This window comes from Desmodus rotundus, chromosome 1, assembly GCF_022682495.2.
Source record: "Desmodus rotundus isolate HL8 chromosome 1, HLdesRot8A.1, whole genome shotgun sequence".
NCBI classification, from domain to species: Eukaryota; Metazoa; Chordata; class Mammalia; order Chiroptera; family Phyllostomidae; genus Desmodus; species Desmodus rotundus.
Genome location: NC_071387.1, coordinates 31,896,201 through 31,923,025, shown reverse-complemented (window position 1 = coordinate 31,923,025; position 26,825 = coordinate 31,896,201). Strand labels below are relative to the sequence as shown.

General features: G+C 40.8%; 1 protein-coding gene and 2 pseudogenes across 4 annotated transcripts in view; 2 read left to right on the top strand and 1 right to left on the bottom strand.

The window, feature by feature from the left end:
• UNC13B (unc-13 homolog B) overlaps window positions 1-26,825 on the top strand; it is a 206,842-nt gene that overhangs the window by 4,606 nt on the left and 175,411 nt on the right. The gene's annotated exons all lie outside the window — the stretch shown is intronic.
• On the top strand, window positions 23,477-24,445 carry LOC112304545 (protein FAM178B-like; annotated as a pseudogene).
• LOC112304543 (DCN1-like protein 3 pseudogene) lies at window positions 25,008-26,133 on the bottom strand (annotated as a pseudogene).

Sequence of the window (26,825 nt, the reverse complement as noted above, 5' to 3'; positions counted from 1 at the left end):
ATGTCTTAGTAGTGTGGTCTAATATAGTAGGTGTCCTGTAGGGTCCAGTGACACAGCCTCCCCTATCACTCAAGCTGGGTATGCAGTGTGTGCCCTTCATGTGGGCTGAGTACACCCTTCTTTTGTAGTGGGGCCTTGGTTGCTGTTGGCAAATCAATGGGAGGGATTTACCCAGGCCAGTTAGTTGCAAGAATTGGCTGTGACCACTGGCCACCAACCCACCCTCCATGGAGGATCAGCTGTGCTGGGGCAGGGTGGTGGTGCTACAATGTGTTCTGCAGCTGTCCATTGGGTACACTGGCCTTGGGATTGCCAGGTGGTGCAGGCCAAGGTCAGCCCCACCTGTGTTTTGCCCAGGGCCACCCTGCCTGAGCTATAAAGCAATCTGAGATGACTGTTACCTGTGCTTGGTTTGGAGATTCCCAGGTGAAGCCAAGCTGTGAATCTAGGCTGACTGCTGCTGGTGTTGGGCCTGGGAGTCACTGAGGTCAGCTGTTGCTTATTTGATAGGATTTAGGAAGTTGTGAAGCAGGAGCCAAGACCAGCCATTCATAAGGAACAGCAGTTTGGGTGGGCCTGTAAGTTGAGTGGGGCAGAGTCTCTGGGGATCTGCAAGGCTGGTCAAAAAGTGTTAGGTTGATGGAGTCTCAGATATGGCACCAGCTTCCCCCCTCTGTGGAGGAGAGTTCAGAAAAGGGACAATGGCTTCTGCTTCCTTGATGCCAGACACTTCAGTTTCTCCCTCTGTATCACTGGGGTCTTTCAAGCTGCTACATGTGCTGGAGCTCAGAGTGAGTGAGTCTGAGTAGGTGAGTCTGTGTGTGGATTCTTTAAGAGGAGCTGCTTGGGACTCCAGAAGTTTCTTCTACTGATTCAATCCCCACTGATTTTTGAAGCCAGAAGTTTTGGGGACTTATCTTCCTGGCACTGAAAACCTGCCTGAGGGTCACTGGTGTAGGGCTGGGACTCCTTGCTCCTGAGATATCCCTCCTGAATTTTTGTCCACCGCAAGTGGGTGAGGGACCAGCCTGTTCTGTGTCTGTGACCCTCCTACCAGTCTGAATGGATGTGGTTTCTTTAGTTCTGTAGTTGTCAGACTTCCATTCAACTCAATTTCTGGCAGTTCTGAGTGACGGTTGTTCTATATTTTAGTGGTAATTTTGATGTGGTTGGGCGAAGACACAAGCCATGTCTGCCTATGCTACCATATTGACTGAAAGTGCAAGGATTTTTTGACACAGATACTTTAAGCAGAATTTGAATGACTGGCGAGAGTGTTCTAAAAGGGATGTCCATGTTGAATGTTGAGGTTAGACTTGAGAAATTTTTTAAAAACCACCCTTTTGCCCTGGCCAGTATGGCTCAGTGGCTTGAGCACTGGCCTGTGAACCACAGGGTCGCTGGTTCAATTCCCAGTCAGGGCACATGCCTGGGTTGTGGGCCAGGTCTCCAGTAGGGTGCATGTGAGAGACAACCACACATTAAAGTTTCTTTTTTTTTCCTCCAGCAAAATGGGTTTATTCAGAAACAACAAAGAATTGCAGTTCGGGATAAAACAGAAGAATGCTTTTTTTTTCTTTTAATTATTATCTTTTAAAAATTTTTATTGTTATTTAATTACAGTTGTCTGCATTTTCTCCCCATACCTCCACTCCACCCCAGCCAAACCCATCTCCCTCCCCCACTTCCACCCTCCCCCTTGATTTTGTCCATGTGTCCTTTATAGTAGCTCCTGTAAACCCCTCTCCCCCCTATCCCCTGTTTCTCCCTTCCTTCCTCTCTGTCTAAAATTAAATATATAAAAAATTTTTAAAAATCCACCCTTTTATAGATATTACTTAATCTTTCTGCAAATGTTTGGCACAGCTTTCCTCAGAATACTGATTTCTTTTTGCTTCCATAGGCGCCAGTTCGACATGAGCAACTCCAGTAAACTAAACTAAATCAAGAATTTTCTTTAACTTCACTCTCTTGGTGTTCCTGACTAGTTTCTACAAACAAAAGCATTTTAAGAATTGAATCTTTCCATATATTTTTGTAATTGCCACAGTGTTTATAATTGAACTACGTATTTTCCTCCTCTAATTTGAACCAGAAGTGATCACATTTGACTTAAAAATAAAAAACAAATAATAGCTTTGGGGATTTGAAAAGCAATATATGCTAATATATTGTTAATCATAGAAAATTAAGAAAATGGGGAAGAGTACAAGAAGGAAAATAAAGGGAAAATAAAAGTTACCTTTGCCCTAACACTGCCTCAACACCATTGTTAACTCTTTTGTTCATTACTTTCATTGTTTTGTCCTTATCATAATGGAATATGCACAATAAGAAACTTAAACACTTTAGGATGTGAAATAAGAGGAAAAAACTTCTCTTGTCCCCAATCCCTATTTTCACTCTCTAGAGGTAACTACTGTTTACTGTTTCTTGTATATTCTAGAAATTTTCACTACATATGCACATATAGATACTACAATTGGATGTATATAATATAAAACTTTAAAAAAAAACTTGTCATATTTGCCTATCAGCTTATGTGAGTCTATATTATTCTTTTTAATGGCTGTGGAGTATTCCTTTAGAGTATATATAATTTAATTGTTTTCATATTGATGAACATTCAGAATTTTTTTCATTTTCTATTATAAACAATAGTATAGTGGACTTCTGGCCAAGATGGAGGCATAGCTAGATACACTTTGCTTCCTTGCACAACCAAAGGAAGGACAACAACACATTTTAAAATAAAAAAACAATCAGAACTGCCAGAAAATTGAACTGTATGGAAGTCCGACAACCATGGAGTTAAAGAAGACACATTCATCCAGACCGGTAGGAGGGGTGGAGATGGGCAGCTGGGATGGAGAGGACACCCAGCAAGGCAGTGGCTAGAGGACCAGGTGGTTCCACATTTGGGTGTGGATAAACCAGACTGAGACAGACTATGCAACCCAGGGTTCCAGTGCAGGGAAATATAGCCTTGACACCTGTGACTGAAAAAAGTCTGGGGGTTGAGGCGGCAGTGGGAGAAACTCTCGGCCTCACAGGAGAGTTTGTTGGAGAGACCCACAGGGTCCTAGAATGTACACAAACCCACCCACCCAGGAATCAGCACCACAAGGGCCCAATTTGCTTGAGGGTAGCTGGGGAAGTGACTGAAAGCCAGCTGAGAGCTGAGCAAGCGGATTTGTTCCATCTTGGACCCCTCCCCCACATACAACACCACAGCACAGCAATGTGGATTGCCCCACCCTGGTGAATACCTAAGGCTCCACCCCTTAAAACCTAACAGGCCTGCCAAGGCAAAAATATATGACCCAAATGAAAGAACACATAAAAACTAAGCAATGGAGAGATAGCCAACCTATCAGATGCACAGTTCAAAACAGTGGTAATCAGGATGCTCACAGAATTGGTTGAGTATGGTCACAAAATAAAGAGAAAAAGAGGGCTATACAAAGTGAAATAAAGAAAAATATACCGGGAACCAGTAGTCACAGGACAGAAACCAGGACTCAAATCAATGGTTTGGAGCAGAAGGAAGAAATAAACATTTAAGAAGAACAGAATGAAGAAATAAGAATTCAAAATAAATGAGGAGTGGCTTAGGAACTTCCAGGACAACTTTAAACGTTCCAAATCTAAAACATTGTGGTGCCAGAAGGAGAAGAGGAAGAGCAAGAAATTGAAAACTTATTTGAACAAATAATGAAGGAGAACTTCCCCAATCTGGCCAAGGAAATAGACTTCCAGGAAGTCCAGGAAGCTCAGAGAGTCCCAAAGATATTGGACCCAAGGAAGCCCACGCCAAGGCACATCATAATTACATGACCGAAGATTAAAGATAAGGAGAGAATCTTACAAGCAGCCAGAGAAAAAATGACAATTAACTACAAAGGAGTTCCCATAAGACTGTCAGCTGATTTCTCAAAAGAAACCTTGGAGGCAAGAAGGGGCTGGAAAGAAGTATTCCAAGTCATGAAGGCAAGACCTACATCCGAGATTACTCTATCCAGCAAAGCTATCATTTAAAATGGAAGGGCAGATAAAGTGCTTCCCAGGTAAGGTCAAGTTAAAGGAGTTCACCATCACAAGCCCTTATTATATGAAAAGTTAAAAGAAGAAATATTAAAGGGATTTCTCTAAGAAGAAGAAGATGTTCAAAAATATGAACCGCAAAATGACAATAAAGTCACAACTATCAACAATCGAACCTAAAACAAAAGAAACAACTATAACAGGAACAGTATCACAGAAATGGAGATCACATGGAAAGTTATTAGCAGGGTGGAGGACGGGGTTGGGGGAATGGGGGAAACGGTACAGAGAATAAGTAGCATTAATGGTAGGTAGAAAATAGACAGGGGGAGGTTAAGAATAGTATAGGAAATGGAGAAACCAAAAGACTCATGGACATGAGCTAAGGCAGGTGGAATGCTGGTGGGAGGGGTGGGGTGCAGGGTAGAGGGGAATAAAGAGGAGGAAAAATGGGACAAGTGTAATAGCATAATCAATAAAATATATTTTTTAAAAATGCTATAGTGAACATCCTTGCAGATGGTTTCGTTATGTTTGGGGATCTCCAATAAAATTTTCATCAGGACTTTGTGTAATTTGCTCATTGCTGTTTTCCTGGCATAATACTTACACTTCCCTGGAACCATTAGCAAATCAAATGCCTCAGTGTCTCTCAGGTCAGCATTCTCTATTAGAGGTAGGTGTTTTACCAGTAGGTAATGTTTTGTGACTATCAAAGAGACCAAAGAGCTCAGCTCTTAAGTTTGAGCTATAATTTTCTTTCTTTTTTAAAAAATAAGATATAGTTTATTTGGAAAGTCACAAATAAAGAACAATCTGACAGTAACCAGAGAGGAGGAGGGAGAAGGCTAATAGGGAATAATGGTGGGGGTCATCAAGGAACATGTATGAAGGACACATGGACAAAGCCAAAGGGGGTTGGTTCAAGGGTGGGAGGTGAGGATGGGTGGGGAAAGGGGGTGTGGTGGGGTGAAAATGGAGACAATTGTAATTGAACAGTAAAAAAAAAAGGAAAATCACAGAGGTAGAAGAAGTGAGCTGTGGGAGATATTGAACTGGTATTTTCATGTACTTTTCTTTTTTATATTCTTTGTATTTTCCATATTTAAAATTTATTACTTGTGTTTTTAAAACAGAATAAAACAATGTCACTGGTGATGAGAACTATACCAAGTTGATTAGTAGTGTGACTTGCCCTTAGAAAAGCTTACTGTAATTTATCATCACATAGCCATCTATTTAACTGAAAGGATACTACTGAGAAACTCTTAGAAGGTGAACGCTGATGGACACTCTGGACACACTGATTGTGGGTCCATTCTAGTCCACGAGACCCCAAAGATACAGAGTTGACCCTTGAAAAACACAGGTTTGAACTACTCAGGTCAATGTATATACAGATTTTTTTTCAGTAAACATGTTGGAACAATATTTGGAGATTTGTGACAGTTTGAAAAAATTCTCAGATGAACCTTATGATTTTCTTAATGACATTTTCTTTTTTTTAGTGCCTTTAGTTATTCATTTAATTTTTAAAAATTTTTATTCAGTTACAATTGTCTGCATTTTCTCCCCATCCCTCCACCCCACCCCAGCCAATCCCACCTCCCTCCCCCACCTCTACCCTCACCCTTGATTTTGTCCTTGTGTCCTTTATAGTAGCTCCTGTAGACCCCTCTCCCCATTATCCCCTCCCCACTCCCCTCTGGCTATTGTTACATTGTTCTTAATTTCAATGTCTCTGGTTATATTTTGTTTGCTTTTTTCTTTTGTTGATTATGTTCCAGTTAAAGGTGAGATCATATGGTATTTGTCCCTCACCGCCTGGCTTATTTCACTTAGCATAATACTCTCCAGTTCCACCCATGTTCATAGCAGCACAATTTACAATAGCCAAGTACTGGAAGCAACCTAAGTGCCCATCAGCAAATGAGTGGATCAAAAAAAAAACTATGTTACATTTACACAATGGAATTCTATGCAGCAGAGAGAAAGAAGGAGCTTATACCCTTTGCAACTGCATGGATGGAACTGGAGAGCATTAATAACATTTTCTTTTTTCTAGCATACTTTATTGTGTGGATATAATAAATATACATAACATACAAAATATGTGTTAATTGACTTTATGTTATCAGTAAAGCTTCTGGTCAATGGTAGGCTACTATTAGTAGTTAAGTTTTTTGGGAGGTAAAGTTAAGTATGGATTTTTGACTGTGGGAGTGGGGTCCAGTGCCCCTAACCTCCAAGTTTTTCAGGGTCATTTGTATTTTGATTTACTCTAATTGTGGAAAGTAGGAATAGTAGTGATTTTAGAGTTTAGATTTTAGAGTCAAATACTTCTCATTTTCCCCCCAAAATTATTGTCATCTTCCTCGGCTAACTCCTTGCTGCTGGGTTTACATCACATTATAGTCTCTACCCTCATAGGCAGAGTTGCTGCCGGGTTCATTTTGCTTAGCTGTGGCATCAGGAAGTTGATTGTACCTTGTCTGAGCCAGGCAGCAGTGAAGGGGAAGCACCAATTTCCTTTGCCATAGATAGCTGTTGTCATAAGTTATTCTCTTCCTTATAAGCAGTACGTTCTGTAATTCTATGAGAGAGGGATTTCTGGAAGTTGCGCTCTTTAAGCCAGCAGACTGAGTTTTTATCCTATTTTACCTGTGCTATATTTCAGACTTTGCTGTGAGAGTTTGTTTAAAGTTTGGGCTGTGTATCATTAGTAAATATTTGTTGAATACCTTCTCTGTGCCTGTTTATGATACATATGTATATAGTAGATAAGAGCCCAAAGAATCTAGATAAGTTTTAAAACATCTTTCTTATATAAACCCAGAATCCATCAGGACTGTTAGGTCTGACTTGGGATAAGCAGAATAAGTTAAGGCTCTGCTGGAGTGGGAAAATACTGTACTAGATTTTCCAATTTTTAAAAATATATTTCATTGATTATGTTATTACAGTTGTCCCATTTCCCCCCCTTCACTCCCCTTCACCCCACACACTCCCTACCGCCCACATTCTCCCCCTTTAGTTCATGTCCATGGGTCGTACATATAAGCTCTTTGACTTCTACATTTCCTATACTATTCTTACCCTCCCCCCTGTCTATTTTCTACCTACCATTAATGCTACTTATTCTCTGTACCATTTCCCCCTCTCTCCCCCTCCCACTCCCCTGCTGATAACCCTCCACGTGATCTCCATTTCTGTGATTCTGTTCCTGTTCTAGTTTGCTTAGTTTGTTTTTGTTTTAGGTGTGGTTGTTAATAACTGAGTTTGCTGTCATTTCACTGTTCATATTTTTTATCTTTTCTTAGATAAATCCCTGTAACATTTCATATAATAAGGGCTTGGTGATGGTGAACTCCTTTAACTTGACCTTATCTGGGAAGCACTTTACCTGCCATTCCATTTTAGATGATAGCTTTGCTGGATAGAGCAATCTTGGGTGTAGGTCTTGCCTTTCATGACTTGGAATACTTCTTTCCAGCCCCTTCTTGCCTCCAAGGTTTCTTTTGAGAAATCAGCTGACAGTCTTATGGGAACTCCTTTGTAGGTAACTGTGTCCTTTTCTCTTGCTGCTTCTAAGATTCTCTCCTTCTCTTTAATCTTGGGTAATGTAATTATGATGTGCCTTGGTGTGTTCCTCCTTGGGTCCAATTTCTTTGGGACTCTCTGAGCTTCCTGGACTTCCTAGAAGTCTATTTCCTTGGCCAGATTGGGGAAGTTCTCCTTCATTATTTTTTCAAATAAGTTTTCAATTTCTTGCTCTTCCTCTTCTCCTTCTGGCACCACAATGTTTTGGATGTTGGAACATTTAAAGTTGTCCTGATGGTTCCTAAGCCTCTCCTCATTTTTTTGAATTCTTGTTTCTGCATTCTTTTCTGGTTGGATGTTTTCTTTCTTCCTTTTGGTCCATACTGTTGATTTGAGTCCCGGTTTCCTTCCCATCACTGTTGGTTCCCTGTATGTTTTCCTTTATTTCACTTAGCATAGCCTTCTATTTTTCATCTAATTTGTTACCAAACTCAACCAATTCTGTGAGCTTCCTGATTACCAGTATTTTGAACTGTGCATCTGATAGGTTGGCTATCTCTTCATCGCTTAGTTGTAATTTTTCCTGAGCTTTGATCTGTTCTTTCATTTGAGCCGTTTTTTTTTTTTGGTCTTGGTGCACCTGTTATATAAAGGGGCAGTGCCTTAGGTATTCACCGGGAAGGGCAACCCACTTAGCTGTATTGTGATGCTGTATGTGGGGAGGGGGTCTGAGAGGGAACAATGTCACTTGCTCAGCTCTCTGGTGGCTTTCAGTCACTTCCCCTGCTACACACAAGCAAAGTGGGCTATTCTGGTGCTGATTCCTGGATGGGTGGGTTTGTGTACATTCTAGGACCCTGTGGGTCTCTCCAACAAACTCTCTTGAGAGGACGAGAGTTTCTCCCACTGCCGCCTCAACCCCCACAGGTGTTTTCAACCAGTGGTTTGAGTGGATGAATGTGTCTTTAACTCCTTGGTTGTTGGACTTCCATACAGTTCAATTTTCTGTCAGTTCTGGTTGTTTTTTTTTTAAAATTTATTTACTAATATATTTTATTGATTATGCTATTACAGTTTTCCCATTTTTTTCTTCCCTTTATTCCCTTCTGCCCTGTACCTGCCCCTACCATCATTCCCCCACCTTAGTTCATATCCATGGGTCATATATATAAGTTCTTTGGCTTCTACATTTCCTATACTATTCCGAACCTCCCCCTATTTTGTACCTATCATTTATGCTTATTTCCTGTACCTTTCCCCAATTCTTCCCCCTACCCCTCCCGCTGATAATCCTCCATGTGATCTCCATTTCTCTGATTCTGTTCCAGTTCTAGTTGTTAGCTTAGGGTTTTTTTTTGATATATTTATTGATTATGCTATTACAGTTGTCCCATTTCCCCCCCTTCACTCCACTCCATCCTGCCCACCCCCTCCCTCCCACATTCCCCCCCTATAGTTCATGTCCATGGGTCATACTTATAAGTTCTTTGGCTTCTACATTTCCTATACTATTCTTACCCTCCCCCTGTCTATTTTCTACCTACCATTTATGCTACTTATTCTCTGTACTTTTCCACCCTCTCTCCCCCTCCCACTCCCCTGTGTTTTTTGTTTTTAAATTGTTGCTGTCCTTCTTTTGGTTGTGCGAGGAGGCACAGTGTGTCTACCTATGCCTCCGTCTTGGTCAGAAGTCCATATTTTTTCCAATTTTTAAAGCAAGATTTTTTAAGTTTGGGAGTGTTTTATACATACTTTCTAGTGGACTGTCTTTTATTAAAAATCAGAGATTTGCTATTTGTATATTATTTTTTTATTGACTTGTTATATATACAGAAAATACATTTATCTTAAGTATAAGGCTCACTGAATTGTCACAAAGTGAACATACTCATGTGGCTACCACCTAGGTCAAGAAATAGAGCACTACTAACAACGCCAGAAACCCCCTTTGTCCTTCCTCTGTTATTACTCCTTCCCACTTTCCCATTGGTAACAATATCTGACCCCAATACCATAGAGTAGTTTAGTGTTTTTCAAATTAACAAACTTCATTATTTTTAAAGCAGTTTTAGGTTCACAGCAAAATTGAGCATAAAGTTTTGCCTGTTTTTGAACTTTTTAAAAATTGAGGTGCGATTGACATATAAGAGTCCCCTTATCTTCAGGGATATGTTCTCAGAACACCCAGTGGATGCTTGAAGCTACAGATAATATCAAACCCTATATATACTATACATCCTCACTTAATATAGTTGAAAAGTTCTTGGAAACTGCAACTTGGAGCAAAATGATGTATGACAAAACCAATTTTACCATAGGCTAATTGACAAATAAGAGTTAAGGTCCTATGGCATATTTCTGGTCACAGAAACATCACCTAACCTTTAAATAAAACCCCCAAACACTTCTAATATTAAATATGGAAATAAATGTGAGCTGTGCATACATTTAAGAAAAATTAATAAAAACAAGATAATTTTCCAATCTGCTTATTCCAGTTGAGTGTCATGAGTAATTGAAGCCTCTCCCAGCAGCTTAGGATGCAAGGTGGGAATCCACCCTGGATAGGATGCTCTTCCATCGCAAGGTGCACTCACACCCACACCCACACCCACTTGGACTGGGGCAATTTAGACACACCAACTTACCCCTTCTGTGCACATCTTTGGGATGTGGGAGGAAACCCCACAATAAATAACTAGAAGAACAAATGTCTGTCTGTCTGTCCTTCCTCTCCTGTCTCCCTCCCTTTCCCTCTCTCTCTCTCTCTCTAAAAATCAATAAATGAAAATTAAAAGGCCCACAAAACCAATATCACATTTTAGACAATTTTTAAAATTCCATTAAATATCCAGCATTTGAATTTCTAGTTGTTCAGAAATGTCATAGTTGTTTTCTTTTTCACAGTTTGAGTGTTTGAATCAGGACTATAATAAGGTCTACACATTTGCTATTGGTTGATAGTTCTGTTATGTCTCTTTAAATTTTTTTTTGTTTGTTTATTGATTTTAGAGAGAGAGGAAGGGAGGGAAACATTGATTTGTTGTTCCACTTACTTATTCATTGATTGGTTGACTCCTTTTTTTTTAACCCTAACCCAAGGACATTTTTTTTCATTCCTTTTAGAGAGAGAGGAAGGGAGAGAAAGAAACATTGATATGAGACAAATATCAATTGGTTGCCTTCCGTACATTCCCAGACTGGGGATTGTAGGCACCTGGATAGGGGATATTACACCTGGGGGATTGTGTGTGCCTGGGGATCGTATGTGTCCAGAGCAGGGATTGAACCCACAACCTATGTATGTGTCCTGGGTGGGAATTGAACCCACAGCCTTTTGGTTACTGGATGATGCCCCAACCAATGAGCCACATCGGCCAGGGCTATTGGTTGATTCTTGTATGTGCCCTGGCAGGGGATCAAACCCACAACCTTAGTGTATAGGGGTGATGCTCTAACTGACTGAGCTACCCTGCTAGGGCTGTCTCTTTTAATCTATAGGTTTCACCTTCATCTCCCATACTCTTTGCAGTTTGCTTATTGAAGAGACTGGATCGTATCTTGTTTTCAGACTGGGTTTTGCTGGTTATATCCCTGTGGCATAGTTTAACATGTTCTTGAGGCCTGTCCAGAAAGTATCAAGCCACGTACTATGAAAAGTAGAGACATTTATTGAAGAAGCTACAAGATGCAAGAAACACTGTACATAAGACAATGATGCCTCAGTTCCCTTCAAATTAGGCTCCTTGGGGCCTCACACAGTTCTCCCAGCATCGCTTCCACTGTTCAAAACACCCTGTAAATCCTTTGTTGGAATCACCATCAACCTGCTCCGTTGTATTTTCCTGAATCTCATCAACAGTCTGAAATCTTTTCCCTTTCAAAGGTGATTTTATGTAGCTGGAAGAAAAAAAAAAGTGATTTTAGTTTTGGGAAAAGCCAGAAGTTGCAGGGTGACAAGTCTGGGCTGTAGGGGGTGCTTAGTCACCTGCGTGATTTGATGTTTTGCCAAAAAACTCTACATGAGATGTGATGCAAGAGTGGGAGCATTGTTGTGATAAAACTGCCAATCACCAGTAGCCCATAGCTGCAGCCGTTTTCATCGTACTGAATCTTTAAACAGATGAAGATCAATTAATAAGTTAGTACTCCCTTATTAATTGTTTGGCTTGGAAGGGCATACCTGTGATGGAGAACACCTTCCCAGTCAAAAAACACAGTTAACATGGTCTTGATCTTACTGTGGCTTTGCCATGCCTTCTTTGGGCATGGAGAGCCAGATGACTGGGCCTTTGTTACCATGTCTTAGCCGTAGACCCACAATTCCCCTCTGCTTATGACCTTGCTGAGGAAATCTTGTTCATTGGTAGCTGTTTGAATCAAGTCATTAGCAACTGCAGCACGATGTTCCTTCTGCTCTGGTAGCAAATGCTACGAAACAGATTTTGCCATGGCACATTTCATGCCAAGATCCTGTGTCAAAATCCTGGACATAGTAGATTTTGGAATCCCCAGATCAGTTTCTAGGTCTCACACTGTCAGTAGCTAGTCTTTGTTGATTGCAGCCCGTACACTTTCAGCATTCTCAGGTGTTCTGCTGTTGCAGGCCTTCCACAACGCGGGTCACTTTCAACAGATTCTCAACCACCTTTGCAGTGTTTGTGCCACACTTTTGTTCATGCTACACTCATTGCTTTGTCCCTGAAAGGCTTCTGAATCATCTGCATAGCCTGTGTGCAGGAATGTTCAAGCCTAATACAAAAATTTGGTGCAGATTTGTTGCTTTATACTTGCTTTGTCATTTTGAATGCTACAGGCACACAATACACATACTCACTCCATGGTGTCTACTGCCCCCACCGACTAGTAGAATGAAGTCTTCATTGTTCACACATGCATAGTCCAGTCCACTGTCCTTGGCTGCCAGGTTACATTGATGTTGCGTGAATTGTTCTCGTTATATTAAAAATGGCTGGACTTTTTCTGGACAGACTGTGTATATTTTTCCTGTAATGTTGATGTTAGATTCAGAAGCTTGTTCAGCTCCTTTTGTTCCTCCCTCCTCCCTTTCCTCCACCCCCTACTCTGTACTTCTTCCTTTTTCTTCTAAGGCTACTACATGGGTAGTGTTGGGTTCTTAATCAGAAGGTCCAGAATGTCTAGTTGTCTGTCTGTCTCTTTCTTTTTTTGTGATGTTAGTGCTCATGGATGCTTAATATCTAGTCTGTTAATTCATTAGGCTGAAAAATGGTGATATTCTAATTTAATCATCCTGTCTTCATTTATTAGCTAGAATATTTCAATAAAGAAAAACTCCCCCATATTTTCTATTTAGCTACCAAGTGGGTTCTTCTAAGGAAGTTGGGATAAATGCTTGATTCCTTTATTTACCAGCTTTCAAAATAGTGATTTGATCCCTTAAGCATCCTTAACAGTGGCCAATCAGTTCCTATTGTTTTCAGTATTATTATGATATCATAGATTTACACATATTTGATGTGTTTCAATCAATGTGGTTGTTATCCTTATGAATATATAAGTTGCCAGTCTTTGGCCACTAGGGACCTCTCAATGTTAATATTTTGATGTGTATCTTTTCAGGCTTTCCCTCCAGTTTGGCCACTCTTCTCACCTTCTTTCTCTTTTGGCAAGCCTCTTTACTTTTAAGCCATAATTTCAAAAGGAAGTGTTAGCACCTGTTCAATGTACCTCAGAGAGTTGAGAATTAAACTGTTTTTTTAAATAGGAAGAGCTTTTTAAAAAATATTTTATTTATTTATTTTTAGAGAGAGGGGAAAGGAGGGAGAAAGAGAGGGAGAGACATGTCAATGTGTGGTTGCCTCTCGTGCACCCCTTATTGGGAACCTGGCCTGCAACCCAGGCATATACCCCAACCAGGAATCAAACCAGTGATTCACAGGCCAGTACTTAATCCACTGAGCTGCAACAGCCAGGGCTGAGAATTAAAGGCTAAAGTGAGATCATGTGTGTGAAATTTCTTTGTTATAGTAACTTTTACTCTTGGATAGTAACTTACTTTTAGTCCCCTTTTATTTGCTCTCTTTGTAGAGGCTTAAGATGCAGCCATGTGTATAACTAAATATGTTGCAAGATAAAGTTTGGTAACTTCTAAAACAGAGGTAAAAAATAAAATGGGGTTTAGAAATGGAACGTTTGATTCCAACTGAGAGATGGAAAGGCCTCAGTTGGGAGAGGAAGAGGAAGGAAGTCAAGGTAGAGTCAGGTTTTTTTTTTTTTTTTTGTTATGGTGTCAGTAATTGGGATAGGAAGCAGAAGAGATTAACAGTTTCTGAGAAGATGATAATTTTGGTTTTAGACCTGTTAAATTTGAGGTGCTGGCAGTCTGTCCATGTGTTACAGTTGGAAACATGACTTGGGAGATCAGGGTGAGAGGTGAAGATTTGGTCTTGTATTTTTTTTAAGGATTTTATTTATTAATTTTTAGAGAGAGGAGAAAGGAAGGAGAAAGAGAGGGAGAGAAACACCAATGTATGGTTGCCTCTTGTACTCCCCCTCCGGGGACCTGGCCCAAAACCCAGGCATGTGCCCTGACTGGGAATCGAACCGGCGACCCTTTGGTTCATAGGCCAGCACTCAATCCACTGAGCTACACCAGCCAGGGCTGGTCTTGTATTTTTTGTTGCACGGAGGAATGGTGGTAGGGTAAACATTTACTCAGCATTGTAATCATAATATACTGCATTTCATTGACTACAGGAAGACTCATTATTATTTTATGTGCCATTGAAAAAAATACTATGGATTGACACATCATTATTTTAATTTTTTAAATTAAATTTTCTCTTACCTATTGATTTTAGAGAGAGAGGCGTAAGGAAGGGTGGGAGAGACTTCAATTTGGTGTTCCACTTATTTTTATATTCATTGGTTGCTTCTTGTATGCGCCCTGACCAGAGATCACACCTGCAACCTTGGCATATCGGGATGACGCTGTCACCAATTGAGCTACCTGGCCTGGGCCACATTATTGTTTTTAAGACACATTTTGATTTCAGAGTTCTTTTTTTTGGGTCTTAATTCCTCTTTATTCAGTAAGTGACAGCAATGTTCGTTTGGTTTTTATCTTTTCATGTTTATAAATATAATGAGAATCATTCTAAATTCTATTTTTTTAGAGCATTTTTGCAGGGGCTATGTCTTCCTTACCCAATAACTTTTCTTTTTGAGGAAACTCTGCTTTACAGTAAGGGCAAAGCAAGAGTAGATACCCGGAAATCTAAGAAAATATAGTGTTGTTGTTAAAATATGAGATAATGTCTCACCATCTTAGAATCAGTGAAATATGGAAGCTAACATTTAGTAAGCCTTTGCTCTCTGCCAAGCTCTCTGCTAATAAGCAGGTGAAGATTAATAATTCTCAAAATAACCTTGTTAGTTTATCTTTATTATATGCTCATTTTACAGATGAGTTCACTGGGTCCACAGAAGTTAGTATGTTTACATACAGTAAAGCTGAATTCAGATTTTCTGGCTTATAAAATGTAAACTACAAAATTAATAATATCTGATAGTGCTTTGGAACATGAAAGAAGTCTTATTTTATAAATGATGCTTAGGGGAAGATTACTTTTTGGTTGTAAATCAGTTTCACTATACCTGTGGTTTCTGTTTGCTTAGCATATATTCAGGGTCAATATTATACCAGGTGTTTTATAGACTGGAGAGCTCATTGTGGCTGTAGCTTAATAGTGTTCACAACTTAAACTCCTTTTTTTTTTTCTTGTGAGGACATGTTGAATAATGGAGAATCCAGGATTTTAGATTCCAGAAGACTCTATTTTGAGTCTCACAAGGTAATGGCTAAAATTTTATCTGTAAGACTATTAACTTCACTCAGAATCATTTTCTATCAAATGGGAAAGATAATGCCTGTGCCAGTCTCACTGGATTGGAGTGAGGGTCGGTAGACGTGAAAATACTCTGCAGTTTTAAAAAACTTAGATAATTCAGCGTGGTAGGTACAATGTTCTGAAAAGTATGGGAGCTGGAAACAATTCAGGAAGCCTCACCTAAGGTATAAAACATGCCTGGGAATTAATTGGGCTTCCGCCGAGATATAGCTACTTTCATGTAAACTAAGCAAGGTAGTCATTATAAATTGGGACTTTCTATACCAAGTTGACTCAAAAGATAAAATTGTAGACTTTTCTGCCTGGCTAGATCTGGCAGAGTGCTGGTCTGCTGGCCTTAGGCAAATGATGCTTGAAGATGTTAACATTTAGTAGTCTGAATATACCTAGCTGAAAGAATTATAATGTTGGTACATGAATTTAATAGCTGTATTAGTTGTGTGTGTGTGTGTGTGTGTGTGTGTGTATTCAACAGCAGTTTATTCCAGAGACTGAGGCCCTGTGCTGTATGTGAAATTAGACTAATAGCCACACTGTTTTCAGCTGAAGCACAGTAGAGCCTTAGTGAACACAGATTAAGCCACGTTGTGTTGCTCACAAAGATAAACAGATGTGGTCCATCTTCCAACTCGTTTGCACTCTAACAGGCAAGACAGAGATGAGAGAATGTAATATGTTATAGAACAGAACATGACAAGCAATGTTATAGAGGAACAATTAAAATAGAACATATTGCATCCGGGGTGATAAGGGAAAGCTTTGTGGTGACAATTATTTTTTCACATTTATAAGAGCAATATATACACACTTTAGATATTTTGAAAAATACATCAAGAGAAAAATAAATTATGATTTATAAAAAAATAAAAATTGTAACTGGTCTTCTCTGTTGTGTGTGTGTGTTTATCTATTTATTTTAGAGAGGGGGAGGGAGGGAGAAAGAGAGAGAGAAACATCAACATGCAGTTGACTCTCACATGCCCCTTGTTGGGGACCTGGCCCACAACCTGGGCATGTGCCCTGACTGGGAATTGAACCCGTGACCATTTGGTTTGCAGGCTGGCACTCAATCCACTGAGCCACACCAGCCAGGGCTATTTTTTATTTTAAATAAAATGGCTTCATACTTTGTATACTGATTTATTTTTCCGAGTGGAATATTATAGATTAGAATTTGACAAGGCCTCTGCATTTATATCTTTAGTTTTTGGAAACTGGAAACAATCTTTTACAAACTTCTAGCAAGCTAAACCTCTAATAAACTAAAAGATGGCAATGTAATGACTCATTTGAAATTATAGCAGTTTATAAACTATTTGAAAACGTATATAAAAAAATCAAACAAAATAGCCTTGGTTGGTGTGGCTCAGTGGATTGAGCACTGAACAAGAACCCTTTGGTTTGATTCCCAGTCAGGGCACATGCCTGGGTTGTGGGCCAGGTCCCCAGTTGGGGGCACTTGTGAGGCAACCACACATTGATGTTTCTCTCCCTCTCTTCTTCCCTCCCACTCTCTGAAAATAAATAAATAAAATCTTTAAAAAAATAGACAAGGAAGGGAAAGTATTAATTACTGCATCAATAATTCTAATCTGCTCACTGTTAAGAGATCACTGTAATGAAACAAACCACAATAAATTACTGAAATGAAATAAGACACCAGTGTTTGATCTGTAAGGATTGGCTGCAAACATATCTTTGTAGTGTATCTGTTGCTTAGTTGGAATGAACCAGCCACCTCTGGCAGAACTCCAGTCTAGAGTCACTTACAACCTTATTCTCCTTTCAGGGTGATAACAGGTGTTTTTGCTATGATCTATAAATGCTACTTCTAGCCCTGATCCATGGGGCTCCATTGCTTAGGTGTCATTCCGCAAAGTGAAAGGTCACTGGTTTGATTCCTGGTGAGGACATATGCCTGAGTTGTGGATTCCATCCACAGTTGGGACATCTCCAAGAGGCAACCAATTGATGTTTCTCTCGCACATCAATGTTTCTCTCCCTCCCTTTCTCCCTCACTCCCCTTCTCTCTCAAAATAAATAAAATAAATCTTTAAATGCTATTTCTATGTCCAGGAAACTTGCTTTTCTACCTTTTTTGAGATCTAGATCTATACTCTGTAGCAAGTGGAAAAGGGAGATAAACTACTAAAAACCATGCACACATACACAAGCATGTACACTCACTCTTTACTGCAGCTGGAGAAGGGGGAGGTAAGCTATTAAAAATCCCCTGTGTGCGTGCCCCTCCTTCACGTTAGTGACTTGAATTCTAACTTGCCGCTAGTCTGAGGTACCTTAAACGGGACCACAGAATCTTTCGCGCAGTAAGTCATGCTCAATAAACACTTGATTTGATTTAATGTGTGTATGTATCAACAAGTACTAAACTGGGGGCTTCCCTGTGGGATATTTAATGGATTTTAATAAAGACCAAGAAATGGTTAAGCTTTATGTGCAATATAAAAGATTTAACTACACTGGTTTTAGGTATTAAAAGTTAAAACATTAAGCTGAATGAATTAAATAATATCCTAATTTTTCTTTATACTCCTTTACAGCCTGTAAGAGGTAGTTGCCTAATGAAGGAATTAGGTGAAGAGAAGGCTAGACTGACCTTGTGCTGTCCATGTATAACCAAGCCTGAATGAGTCCTAGTAAATAGTAACCATAGAAATCTGACTGTGTATTAATGAAAATCTATTCCAACTAAGGTTTATTTATTTAGAAAACATTTAAAAAGATATATTTGAGCACTTGTACACGCTCAGTTATACCCCGGACTGTGTTTACTTTAGAATTAGTCATTGGCTTTGTTAGCTGAAGTTTTACGTAAGTACTTGTTTGTCTTTTGGTTTGAGAAGGAGCTTATGGGTAGTGAATTTTGCCCATAATCAATTTATTTTTTCAAGGGCAGGGTAGCATATTTATATATACTTTATCAGTTTTCTCTTTAAGTTATAATAAACAGCTGTGAAGTCAGGTAGGAGCTTAGCAATCACATTTAAGATTTTCTCAGACTGTGCATGAGTAAATGAAGTTGTAGGTGTACTACTGGTTTGCAGCTTTGGTTTTGTTTGTTACTCCATCCACGCCACCGTATTTTAACAGAATTTATTTTATTTGTTTTTCTTTGCCTTGGTTCATAAGGGCATAAATTGAAGCATTAGCTGTTTCAATTGCTGTGGAATTAGTATTAATACTGTAGGAAAAAGCTGTGGCCTGCAATAAGTTCGTCTACACAATCTGGGTTTGAATTTCAGATTTCACTGTTTAAGTCTGAGACCTTGGGCAAGTTACTTAACCTCTTCATGTTTCAGTTAATCTGTAAAGTGGGAATTGTACACTCTGCAAACAGTGTTTTTTCTTTAAAAAAAAATTTTATTGTTGTTCAAGTACAGTTATCTGCATTTTCCTCCCACCACTCCCTCTCCACCCCAGCCATCCCCACCTCCCTCCCCTGGTCCACCCCTACCTTGGTTTTGTCCATGTGTCCTTTATAGTTGTTCTGAAAATTCTTCCCCCCTCCTCCACCCCCTATTTTCTCCTTCTACCTCCCCTCTGGTTACTGTCAGATTGTTCTTAATTTCAATGTCTCTGGTTATATTTTGCTTGCTTGTTTGTTTTTTTGATTAGATTCCACTTAAAGGCGAGATCTCCAGGAAGACAAACAACCCAATTAAAAAATGGGCAAAAGAGCTAAACAGACACTTCTCCAAGGAGGACATACAGAGGGCCCAGAGACATATGAAAAGATGCTCAGCATCACTAGCCATCAGAGAGATTCAAATTAAAACCACAATGAGATACTGCTTCAAACAGTGTTTTTTCAAACGGTAGGAGTGATTCATTAGTCCTGAAATGAGTTTAGTGGGTAACCAGCATTAGGAGCAAAAGATACAGAGCTGTAGCTAATAAGGGAAAGTATTGTTTTGTGAGACTTGTTTTCATAGTATACATTCCTATTGTACATAAATATGTATGTAAGCAGATGGGAACTTTGTTGCAATGCAAGATATATTTGTTACCCTAGCTGGATTAAAAAAAAATTTGAAAAACATTCTGTAAAGTTGTTGTTAGGATAAAGTGCCTACCCTACCTTCTGTTTCATAGATAGGCATTGAAAGAAAGATGGCCTTGGAGAAGTCTTATTGGATATTTTGGCCTTTTTGGATTTTGTTGTGTTTATACAGATTTGGTCTTTATTCCAAGAGCTATAAAATGAAAGCTGGTTTGTTACTTTAATTTGTTATTGCGTGTGGAAAATCTGTTGACATAGGAAGGTTTTCTTTTTTTTGAAAAGTATTATTTTGTGAACTCATATACAATAGGTGAGAGTGTAAGTTTATATGACACGTGGAGTGCACTTAGGTAGTACTTAGTGAAGTTGAAGGTATGCATCCCCTACAGCTAGTGATTGCAATTCTTGTGTTTGGTCAAAGCAGGCACGAAGGAGGATGTTCACTGAGGCGTTGTTTGTAATGGCAAGACTTTGGAAATGACCTATAAGTCCCATGGTAGAAGTTTGGGTAAATAACTGTGGAGTGTTCATCAGATGGAATGTTACATTAAAATAAAAGTCTAGACCAGAATGATACATATCAGTGTTAGGATAATGGATTCTTCAAGGAAGGGGTTAAGTAGGGAATGCAGTTATATTTGTAATATGTTATTTTTTTAGAAAGGTTATTTATTTTTAGAGAGAGGGGAAGGGAGGGAGAAAGAGAGGAAGAGAAACATCAATACGTGAGAGAAACACCAATTGGCTGCCTGCTGTACACCCCCAACTGGGGTCCTGGCCAGCAACCCACGCATGTGCCCTGACCAAGAACTGAACCGTGGTGACCCTTCAGTTCCCAGGCTGATGCTCGTTCCACTGAGCCACACCAGCCAGGGCTGTAATGTGTTATTACATTTTGATAAAAATAATCTGAAACAAATATGGCACAATGTTGAGATCTGGACAGTCTGACGGTTAGGTAAATGGGTAGTCATACTTTTTTCTTTTCTGTATGGGTTAAATATTTAAATTATATATAAATTTCTTTAAAAAGTTTAGTGCACAATTCATGGCACAGGTTAAATACTCAGTGGTATCTATTAAAAATAGCACATTGCCCTGGCTGGTGGGTCAGTCAGTTGGAGCATTGTCCTGTACACCAAAAGGTGGCATGTTTGATTCCCAGTCAGGGCACGTACTAGGTTGCGGGTTAGACTTGGTCAGGGTGTGTACGGGAGGCAATCAATCAATTTTTCTCTCTCTCATTAATGTTTTTCTTTCTCTAAAAAAATCAATAAGGCCCTGACTGGTGTGGCTCAGTGGGTGGAGTGTCATCCTGCAAAGCAAAAGGTGGACAGCTCGATTCCCTGTCAGGGTGCAGGTCCGGGTTGTAGGCTCGGTCCCAGGTCCAGGTGTGTGCAAGAGGCAACTGATCAGTGTTTCTCAGACAGACTTTTGTTATATGTGCTCCAGTGTGTCTTACCTTGCTTCCTGTCCTTATTGTGTTACAGATGTACTCTACTGCATCTTGGTTAACCGGTTTAGTATGCAAAGATCTGTCCTACCAAGCATTGTAAGGCTGAATTCTACATCTTCATATGCTCTGGTTCAGCACCGTTCAATAAAACTTTCCATGATAATGAAAATGCTCCATGTTTGTTCTGTTCAATGTGGTGGTCACTAGTTACATGAAGCTACCGAGCTTTTGAAATGTGGCTGGTATGACCCAGTGACCAAATCTTTTATTTAATTTTGATGAATTTAAATTTAAATAGGCACATGTAACTGCTGGCTCCTATATTGGACAATGCAGCTCTGGTCTATTGAAAAGAATGCTAGGTTTGATTATTAGTACATTACTGATTTCCTGAGTCTGTTTTCCTCTGTGTAAAAGAGGACTAATAAGTCTTCCCCTAACCTTCTCTGGCGATCCTGGGGAGAAGTTAAGGAATGTAGGAAAGCCTGTTGAGAAATGACCAGTCCTGTGGGATGTTATGTATTAAGAGCTATAAAACTGTGCCGCTTGATTGTAGTTCCACGTCTAGGACTTTATCCCAAGAAAGGAAAAAATTTTATACATCTCTGATGATCTGTAGAGATAGTCATCAAAGGTTACTTATAATTATATTAGATTGCTGTGGCTACCATAACAAAGTAATACAAACTGGGTGACTTTAAACAACCAGAAAGTTATTGTATCATAGTTCTGGAGGCTTCAAGTCTAAGATCAAAGGTACCTGCAGGGTTGGTTCCTTCTGAGGATTGTGAGAGAGAATCTGTTTCATGCCTCCTCCCTAGCTTCTGCTGGCTTGCTGGCAATCCTTGGCTTGTGGAAGCATCTCTGCCTTCATCGTCGTATGGTGTGTTCCTCGGGTGTGCATCTCTGTGCCCATATTTCCTCTCTTTGTGATGATACCAGTCATAATAGATTAGGGTCCTCCCTAATGACTTCATCTTAACTAATTATATCTATAATAACCCTGTTTTCAAATAAGATCACGTTCTGAGTTACTGGGGGTGAGGACTTCAACATACAATTTTTAGGGGAATAAAATTCAACCTGTAACAGTAATACTTGATAACTAAAAGCAAGGTAAAAGCCCTGTAGGAATAGACAATGAATACTAGCTATGCAGTTGTCTTAGCTCTGGCTACTGCAACAAAATACCATAGACTGGATAACTTAAACAACAGACATTTATTTTTCACAGCTCTGGAGGCTGGGAAGTCCAAGATCAAGATTCTAGTATGGTTAAGTTCTTGGTGAAGGCTCTCTTTCTTTTTTAAAAAATTTTTTTTATAAGTTTTTATTTAGAAGATTTCCTTTTCAATCTGTTTTGTACTGTACAAGTTCATGTCACCCACCCTTCCAGTAGTTTTTTTTTTTGAGGACTTTTTTTTAAAATGGAAAAATAATAATAAGAGTACCATCTACTGAAATGAGGTGGGACCAGAGTCAGTTCCTGTGTGGCAGTTGTTCAAAGCTGGCCTCATAGAGCCTCACAGACACCACGCAAAGGAGTCTGGGCAACTGGGCTTCCCTCTTGTGAGGAAAGAACTGAGAAAATCCATCCTCTAGTTTGTAAAAATAGTCCAAACTCCATTATAATGTTCCCTGGCACTCTTGTCATACTTTATATATTGAAGGCACCTCCCTCCTTTATGGCCGTTTTTATCAGGCAAAGAAACAGGAAGGAATATAGAAATATATACACACCTTATATATGTATAGATACATATTTGGGGGGGTGGAAGGAGAAGAGAGTCATGTAAACCTGAACAGTCATCACATTACCCTAAATGAGCCTGACATTAACAAAGAGATAATAAATAACATCTAGGGGATAAGTGACAACGGGGGGATAACAAGAAGGGAAAGAACACACATTTAACTATTAAATACACTTCTGTATTTGTTTGGCAGAGTTCAGGCCAGCCCCAGGCTTCTGCACTTGCCAGACAGGTTAGCTGATGATACTCAAAAAATAAAAAAAATAAAAAGTATTCAAGTGGCGCTCCATACCACAGTTTTCCTTCAAATCACGTGCTCCACCAGGAACAGAAACTTTGGCTCTGAGACAAATGGAAAAAATATTTCCACTTACAACATGAAAATACAGAAAACTGATAAAAAAAACACTATCAAGGTCTGCCTCCGGCAAAACTGAGGTGGCACTGCTTTCTCTGCATCCAGTGCTTCAGTGGTTGTTGGTACGTGTTCTAAAAACGCTGTGCACTTGACTGACAGGTGCAGCACGTTGGTGGATAAACTCCACATGGAATGTGATGGGTCACAGAAGGAATGAGCCAGAAGTGTAGGAAAGAAGGGTTTCAGATAAATTAGCTTAAAAGGGGTTGTCACCAGACTACAGACACTCTCTGCTGGCCTTGGCTCTCCAAGAGCTTTTCCTCACCTGGGAATTAGTGCAATAGGGTTACCAGTTAACACTGCTAGTCAACTCTATAAATCTTTGAAAATAATTATCACAGCTGACCTCTCCCTCTGGGGAGCAGCCCTCACCACTTCTTTCACTTCTCCCCCCTCTTCTTTCTTCACAGCCTTGGATCTCCTAAACTCCAAGGCAATGGGCAGCTGGCAGCTTGTCCCAGGCTAACACTCAGAACCTGTCCCTGAAGCCCCCTCTTTTCTGACTCCCCAGTGAGCTAAGGCAGCCTAGCCTGAGTTCTCCTGTTGCTTCCTGTATGCTAAGCCCTTTCTTGTTTCACTGTCCCCAGCTTCGATAAATGTATCCTCATAGTCACCTGGATTCACGTGAAATCCTTCCTACATGAAGTCAAGAACCCACACACTACAGCTGGCCCTAGGCAGACCTGCCGCTCAGGGCCAGGCCGGTTGGTCGTTGTTCCCCATGAAAGCTGGTAGAGCTCATCTGGCTCCTGAGCCTCATGAGGCCATTATCCCTTGGGCAGTACCTGGCCTCTGAGACCTTGCCACCCTGCCAGGAGCAACAGCCAAAGGCCAGTGCTGAGCTAGACCACAAGGTCTGCTACCTGTGTCACAGCCTCCTCACACTTGCTGGGGTGGTGGTCAGCTGCCAAGACATTACCCCAGACCAGCAGGGAGACCTGCAGCTGCTGTTTGCAGTTGGACTGCCACATCAGCACCCATATTTGGGAGAGCCCCCAGGCCATGCACTGGACCAAACTCAAGGACCTAGCTGCCCAGACCTACGTCCCCTGGCAGGAGCTGCTATCCCACTGCCAGCCTCAGGCCCAGTACTTCAGCCCTTGGGAAGACATCTAAGGGAGCGTGGTAGGAGTGGCCCATGGCTCTTGGCTCTGGCAGGGAGTGAACAGGACCCATGGAACTGGAGGAAGCAAAGAATGGAGGCCAGAGGAGCCCTCTTCCACCACTGCCCTGACCCCCACTGGCAAGGGATCCTGCCTCTTCCTGCCTGCCCACCCCACACCCATTGCTCTCCTTCCCCACCCAGCATATCCTCTTCACCCAAGGCCCTCCCAGGCCAAAGTCCTCCCACCCTCCTTCCTCTCCCTGTCACTAACGTGAGGTTTCTTTGTGCACACTAAAGTCTAATTTCACATCAAAAAAAAAAAAAATGATCACAACCTAAATTCAACCATATAGGCAGCACTACACACAGTACAGACCTGCCCTGAAAAACAACGTGCAAAACTGTGGTCTGGCACTGTTACTTCAGCCTAACCGGCCCATTTCCCACCCTGCTTCACACGCCCCACCCAAAATCTAATTTGTGCAAAAAAAAAAAAAAAAAGGCAAGCTTATTCTATCTGAAGCCTTCAAAAAAGAAGAAGAAGAAGAAGAAGAAAGAAAAGATACACAACATGTAGTCAGGTTCAAATATTTTGCCTTCCCCACCAAAGGAAATGACCAAAATAACCAAAAAAGTAAAGAAATGCCTAAAACATAATACGGCATTTTAAAGTGCTTTCAGATACAAGGCAGAGAGAAGTGTAAAGTAGAAAACATCCAGATCTTTGGAAATTTCCAGAAGGGTCCAGTTCCTTGGGTGACTCCAGGGCAGTGGGCAGACCCTCATGGCTTCCCCAGAGCAGAGCACTAAGTTTGCTCCTGGGGACATGGGCCCAAGGGTCCTGAGCCGAGGGCACCTACCGCAGCTCTTTCGTATTTCCTCTGCTCCCTCTCCCACTCCACAAAGGTATCGGAGAGACTTGGCCAGGCCTCATATCATCTTCGCTGTAGTTGCTGAGGTCGGGGCCAGTCACCTGAGTGAACTTAAGGAACATGTTCCAAGTGTCCCAGGGGATGCCTTTGAACCCTGAGTTCTCTGTTAGGAAGTTTAGTCACTGGTTCAGTGCCGGAGGATTGTTCTCAGTAAAGACTGCCTTCTAGAGGGCAGTGGTTATTTCCCGATGAAGTGACTTCTGTCCTTCTTCAGAGTCCAGGCCAAACTGAAATGTAAACTGGTAGAGATCCTTGAATTTGTCCTCTTGTTTGGCTTCAGTTAAGAGGCTAGGGAACTATGCACAGATCCATTGATGCTGTCTGCACTTAGTGCTTTACAGCCATCAGATAACCCCTTCCTGGTGAATGTGCACATGGCAGCAGCCTGAAACTTCTAAGCCAGGAACAGCACTCAAAATTTCGTGGGGTCAACACATAGGTCACTGCAAAAGCACTCCACTCCTCCCTCCACAAGTGCATCTGCCTGCTCATCCTTGTAGTGCCTGAACAGTTCTTCCAGCCTCTGCGAGGAAGACTCCTTGGCATTGGTTTTGGGCTTCCGCCTAGCATCTCCTGAGGATGTTGGCAGCTGGCAGGCCTCAGTGGTAGCCTCTGTGTTTTTTGTCCCATTGATGAGGATGTCCCCACCTGGCTTGCAACAGGCTATTGGCTGTTCCTCATGGTGGCCTGCAGCTTGCCTGTTGTGTGACTTGCTGCTAGGATCACGGTCTCCATTCTTGTTGCCCAGAGTTGATGAGGGCTTCTTGCACTTGGGGACACATTGGCCCATGATCAGATGCCCTTGTTGTCCCTGGCCCTTGAATCTCAATATGCCTATCAGCCAGAGGAGCCAGCCCGCAGTTGCTCCAGAGGTTACTCTGGTCAAACTTTCTGGAAGCAACAGTGGTCCAGTGGTCCAAACCACCCACCACCCCTGCTTCAATTTCCAGGCTCCTACCCCAGCCACTGCCTGTTTCTCCACCACTGCCACTGCCTCATCTTCGTCTCAAGGCCCTCATCTTGACTAGCAGATGGCTACCTTCTCACTGTACCCTCACATGGTAGAGAGGGAGAGAGAGCTAGCTTTCTGGTTCCTTCTTATAAGGACACTAACCCCTTCATGAGGGCCTTACCCTCACGACCTCACCAAACCCAACTAACCCAAAAGGACCCACCTCTACATACCATCACCTTGAGGGTTAGTGCTCCAACATAGGGATTTAATTAATTAATTAATGTTAAGTATATTTTATGGATTATGTTATTACAGTTGTCCAATTTTTTCTCCCCTTTCCCTCCCTCTACTCTGTATTCCTCTTCCCTCCAGCATTCCTTCCCCCCTTTAGTTCATGTCCATGGGTCATACATACATGTTCTTTGGCTTCTCCATTTCCCCTACTATTCTTAACATACCCCTGTCTATTTTTGCCTACCAATTATGCTTGTTATTCCCTGTACATTTTTCCTTCATCCCTCCTCCCCCTCCCCACTGATAACCCGCCATGTGATCTCCATTTCTGTGATTCTGTTCCTGTTCTAGTTGTTTGCTTAGTTTTTTTTTTTTTTAGTTTCAGTTGTTTAATAGTTGTGAGTTTGTTGTCATTTTACTGTTCATATTTTTTATCTTCTTTTTCTTAGATAAGTCCCTTTAACATTTCATATA